General features: G+C 40.9%; 1 long non-coding RNA gene across 2 annotated transcripts; it reads right to left on the bottom strand.

The window, feature by feature from the left end:
- Window positions 1–4,579: 4,579 nt before the first annotated feature.
- Window positions 4,580–6,187, bottom strand: LOC126875894 (uncharacterized). Of its 2 annotated transcripts, none has more exons than XR_007693751.1 (3): window positions 5,923–6,187; window positions 5,345–5,387; window positions 4,580–5,262 (listed from the first exon to the last, which is right to left on the bottom strand). It is a non-coding gene; the product is annotated as an uncharacterized LOC126875894 (long non-coding RNA). The 2 variants fall into 2 exon arrangements; XR_007693752.1 differs by lacking the exon at window positions 5,923–6,187 and adding an exon at window positions 5,530–5,634.

Here is a 6,187-nt window from a genome sequence, read left to right as displayed (position 1 = left end):
CTTTCATCTCCGACATATAGGTAGAGAAATAGGAAAGGATAGGGGAAGACGTTTGGATATAGTGGATTTGAAGTACAATTTCATTCGCAAAATATAATGAACCAAGAAAGAACCGTGGAAAGATTTGGACATTTGTGCGCTTCATGTGACGCTGGAGAGAAGAAAAGAAAAAAGAAACGAGAGGGAAGAGACCAAAAGAATGAAAAATAAAACCTTTCTTCACAAAAGACAGAAAAGATTCACTATGCATATTATTCGCTTCGCCTTATCGTTATCCACGTACGCACGCACGCACGCACGCACATTCACGGTTTCACCTTATACACTTGTTGTGTACTATCGTATCATTTTACCGACCAGTAGCGGTTGAAAATCCTATGTACTGTCTACCTCTCACTCGGTCGCAGATACATCGTTGAAGCCAGTTTAGACTCTAGCTCTGTTTAGACTCTAGGATATCGCGCGGGAATATACGCGCTTTTTCTCATACCTATAGAAATGTTAACTCAAATTTGGCGAAATTACTTATAATATTTATATTGATATTTATTTGATCTATTAGAATCGTTTTTAGATTAATATTTATATAATATTCCATAATCCATACAATGATTTTCCTCAAGCAAATAATAATTTAATATTTTTTTAAAAGTGTGATATCGTCCAAAACAATCGCTTCTGTGTAATGGAACATTGCAAAATTTACAGACAAAACATATTCTACTTCTTTTCTTTTTTAATTGTGCAAATTCTACATTGGGGTTTTGGGGCTTTTTTACTCCGACGACTAGACACTATGTTTATAAGTTTATGTTTTCCGAAATTTGATAGTCTTTGTGGGTGATCTAGTCTGGATGATCTGCTTGTCAGCTCATAAGTGTTTGCTGTACTAGATATTTCTTCGTCGTTTTCCTTTGATCCACAATCTTCTATCCACGAAATTATCACTTTTTGCAGGAAATTTTTTATATGTATTCTTATTCTATGGCCCATAATCATTCCCGTTGGGGCCCCGGGAGCATCTCCTTTCGTCCCCTCGTAGTGGTGATCCCCACCGCTTGCCCTTCACCGTCGTTACTTCGGAGGTGATGGGCGTGATAGGTATTGAAGGAACACTCGAATATGTTTAACAATAAGTATTTATTAACAAAATATATTCGATGAGTATACTTGACGTAAAACTCGCGGTTATTAATTTTGGTTCGCGGTTCGCGGTTCGCGATTACAAGTTCGAACTCGGGTAGATTCGGGTAGATACGATTCGATATGCGCTACGAGTTCGGACGATGATTGCCTGAGATGTCGAGCAACTCGGATCAGTGATTGCTGCCAACTATCAACTATCAATTCGGACAGGCGTCTCGCGACTGACTTTCCGTCACGATGATGCTGGATAGGAAAAACTATGATGGGGTGTGTCTAAGGATACGAGATCATCGGATTCGTTTAGGAAAGCGTTGGTTCGGAAAGTGAGGGAAGTGGACGTCGTTAATTGGCTAAATTTTGAGTTGGTGGTTGGAAAAGGATACTAACCACCCTTGAGAGAAAGATGCTAGTAGGAAGCGTCGTACGTGAGAAAAGCAGATTTCCCGTATCTTCCCGTAGTAGGTGGTAGATTTAGGGACTATTGGGATAAAGACTGTTTGTCCATTTGAAGGACCTTAATTAACAAAATCCTAAGATTTGTAGCGGGCCCTTAGGTTAACTGAAAATATTCTGTAAGAATGTATCGGCATCTGGCAATCATCTTGTCTTGTATAGGGTCTTTGTGTAACGAGCCACGGGACAGAAACCGCTGGAAAGTTTGCTGTAGAGTGTCGCTACACTTCCTTCTGTTACTGCCCTCTTAGTACACATTCCTTGGTCAGCCGTTCCACCGTCTTCTGGCGACGACTGACCTCACTCTCCAGAAAGCGCACCCTCCTCCGCAGATATGCGCTGTCCGCGTGTTCATGTCCGTGAATCGGTTAGCTGTCCTTCTCGGTCCCTTCTCTTTCATCCGATTCCATCTTTATATCCTCTTTCCGCGCGTCGTCGCCGCCAACGGCACCGTCGCGGATGCAGAGACGGCAGAGATCGGCCATTGTTGAGGCGACGGCGGAGGTGGTGGTGATGTCACGTAAAATAACAAAATAAAAAAGGAATTTGAGGTGAAAAATAAAAAAAGAAAACTTTTTTTTTTCTAACATCAATACACTTTACAATCTACCTCCGAACTCTAGGCGTGACTTTCTAAGACTGACTCTTATGATTTTACTTTCGATCGGATCCGATTACTTTCTTTTGTCATCCCTCAACATCCTCACCGTCCATGCATTTGTTAGGCGTCCGCGATCGTTGCCACGTGCTCTTTCTTCTAGAACCTTCGGTGGAAGGACCGTTGGGATGTTGATGGTTCATTAGGCACTTCAGCGATATACATTGTCGCCGAGTGCCGCCACATCTTTATCTCTATCGTCAGTCCGTCGGATTTGAAGTATGCCGGTCGTGACAGTGACCACGTGCGCCGTTGGAGTTCAGCGCTGGACGCTTTCGCCCTCCATGAGGCCAACCTTGATCCAGTAATCTTCCGGTATGATCGCTTGCCGAGCGCGTTCACAACGGTCGAAGAGGAAGAACACGATGATATTTCGTCGTCGAATTGTTGCAAAAATTCCAACTCTGCGTTATTTGTAAAAATCTGTTTCTGCTTATTCCTTGCGAGAAGAATGGAGTTTCCATACATGGATCAGTTGACCAATAGTCGTAGAGAGCATTCATTTTTACTGGTCTCGTTAGAACTGGTGGGCCTAAAAATTTCTTTATTTCTGATCATTTCTTTGTTTTTGATGTAATTTTGTATTTATCTATAACTTAATAATGATACCTATTCGGTTCTCTCACCAGATACTCATTAAAAGAGTCATTTCCAATGAATAAATTTGCACTGCCTAAAACACATTCTGGAGAATTCGGCATGATTTTTATGTCGGGATGTCGTGGGACGACGACGCACTCAGTGCACTCCGCTTGTTTTCTTTTTTTTTTTTTTTTTTTTTTTTGTACGTGGAGAAATACTCGTGGACACTCCACCTTTGCGGTAGCAGCAGAGCAGCGTCGGTCTCTTACCGACTAAAACTCCACGGTGGTCATCCTGACGTTTGACAGAAGTGTTCCCGGGGTCTCTCATGAATTACTAACAGTACACTCCTTGCACTCCGATCCTCTTGATCGAGCCAACAATGCAAATTTCCCTAACCGATTAATTTGTCGCTAGGGGAGGCCATCGCCCCCGAGGAGGCCGCGCGAAGCAGATCTTCGTCCCTCTCGCCCAATATGTGCTAATAATGGGAAGAGAAACACGGAGACCATAGGTGTTTTCTATGATTGAAAACACCGTAATTAGCACAACGTTTCGGCTGCGTCAGATCACTAGTTAATGCAGAGAACGGTCGTTGTGAATCCAAAATGTGTTGGGCAAAATCCGCGTTAATCGTGTGCTTGATATTCTTGTTCGTTGATTGTAACTGCCGACGGATACTTCTATTCCGATTTCAAATATCGTACAACTGCGAAGTTATCAGAGCAGAGAATATACGAACTTTAAAATTCTCACCTTAAATGTATGCGGAGTCAATCGCGTTCTATTATACAATTCGGCGGTTAATCGAACTTTGGCACTTATTTCGCTTGGGCAACCTTCGTAGTTAACACTTATAAATTTCGTTTGAAACAATTATTCGAGAGATAACTGGCAGAGTGACGGTGTAAACACTTCTATCGAAAGATGGTAGCTCTTGTTAATACTTATAAATTTCTACTAACTTGATTCCGATTAAGACAAACTGTAGTTAATACTTATAGATTTCAATTGAGACAGACTGACAGAGTGGAGGTGTAAACGCTTCAATTGACCAAATGGTAACTAACTTGTGACAAAATGTGAATATCGTAATTGCTAGCTTAAGCTGAGGTTTCGTTTTTTTTTTGGTTGTCTTGTTTACGCTGTGTCTTAATTTCTCATATTCCCTTTTACCTGAGGAAACGCGGGTGCTGCTTATCTTCTGCTGAAGTTTCGTCTTCTTGATTATCCTATTTACACCGCTTATTGCATAACCTGAAGCGTCTGTCGTAAAGTTAAAGGGTTTGGAAAGATTCGGACATTGCAGAATAGGTTTTGCCATTAGCGCTGTTTTTAAATTGTTGAATGCATTTTCTTGATTCTCCGACCATTTAAAGGGGATGTCTTTGTTCAATAGTTGTGTTAATGGTTTTGCAATTTTGGAAAAATTAGGTATAAATCTTCGGTAGTATCCCGCTAGTCGCAAAAACTGTTTGATATTTTTTGCTTTCTTTGGTCGTGGAAATTTCGATACGGCTTCGATCTTCTGTGGATCGGGTTTTACACCATCTTCACTGATTATGTGTCCCAAATAACTTCGTGTCGTAGGAATTCGCATTTATCGGGTTGCAATCGCAATTTGGCTTCCATTAGTATTTCCATTAACTCGTTAGATTTAATTTCGTGTTCGTGAGGAGATCTTGAATAAATCACTATGTCATCCAGATTGTTCACAGAGAGTATAGTTTCAAAATTGAAATAATTGTTCTTGCTCAAGATTTAATGAATTGTCTGGAATAAAACAACTCTATCAACTTTCGATCTATTTCGTTCACAATTGTTCGCTGTATCAACCAGTGATTACGGTGTTTTCAACGCAGAAAACAAAACATATCTTATTAAATAAAATATAAGAATATAGACAAAATCACTCCAATAAAATAACACCCGCTGGGAACACATTTAGGCATATATACACACATGAACAAATAAGGCACTGTTACCAAGTAAAGTCAAAATCCACACACGGAGCATCCGGATACATCTCACGAAACCTATTTAAACACCATGAGAGTACGTCCGGACAAGTACCCGCCTGACCTGAGGAATGGTGGCGTAGGTAAGCCTCCAACACTTGATCAGGGATCTCCTCCCAAAAACGAACCTTGGCACAGGCATCTGTATCAACCACTTCGATCGAAGGAGAACTTGGCGGCAACTGAAGGGTGTCCTCATCGGAGAAGGTTAGATCAATAACCAAAAGGATCACCGAGACTCGACGATGGGGCTGGAGCCACACTATTGCTACCCTCTGTGGAAGACGATCCCTCCAGCCTCCTTAACCTCTGCCCACGAGCTTTTGCGCCGCCACGACGACCACGTTTCCTAGAACGTTTCGGAGGAGGTTTGAACGGCCTACGACTTTTTTTCTTCTTCTCACACTAAAATAAAACACACAAGTTTAAGAAAACGAACAACAATGCGAAACAGGATGAAGTCAAAACAAATTAAAATAATACATACTTCTACAGCTTCAGACATATCAGTATCCATGATCCAACATAACCTGTATTCATAAGGGAAAACATGAAAATGCAATAAACAAAATCGACACTACCAATCATACAAAATATCGAATAATCAAACACTATCAAAATCACTTATTACTATGAATTAATGCATATTATTACCTAAAAGGAAAAACTAACCTAAAAACTCGCCAAGCAAATCAAACTCGCCAAGCAGAACAAACTCGCCAAGCAAATTAACAATTATTACAAACTACCACTTGGCGCCATCTCCTATGGAATGACGTATCAAAAACTTGCCATTGGAATTTTAATAATTCTTGGGGAACATAGGAAATAGAGCGTGTTACACGTGCAAAGACTCGACTAACACTAAGTTGCCACACGCCTTGTACGTTTCATTGACATGAGCAAGGAAATTACCAAATACATCACAAATGCAACCTCAGCAAGGACAAAGCTGCCACGCGCCTGGCACGTTCCACTGGCATCAGTAGGGAAGGCCTGGGAAGCATCGCAGACGAAACATCAACAAAATACGAGCTACTACAATATCTACATTTTATCACGCACCTCGTATGTCACTAACACCAAACGAAACATGAGAAATTAAGAAGACGAAACTTCAGCAGCATCTACGTGTCTCAAGGATGTGGAAAATTAAAAATAGCGTAAACAAGATAATCAAGAAGACGAAACTTCAGCAGACTCCGTGTGTCCAAAAAAAGGTGAGATAATCAAGAAGACGGAACTTCAGGCGGCGAGGCGAGGTTCTCAAATTCTTTAATTACTATTGTAGGTGTGATAAATTCGTAATCTTTCGATGTGGTATTTATTA

This window comes from Bombus huntii, unplaced genomic scaffold, assembly GCF_024542735.1.
Source record: "Bombus huntii isolate Logan2020A unplaced genomic scaffold, iyBomHunt1.1 ctg00000059.1, whole genome shotgun sequence".
Taxonomy (NCBI): domain Eukaryota; kingdom Metazoa; phylum Arthropoda; class Insecta; order Hymenoptera; family Apidae; genus Bombus; species Bombus huntii.
This window is presented reverse-complemented; position numbering and strand designations above follow the sequence as displayed.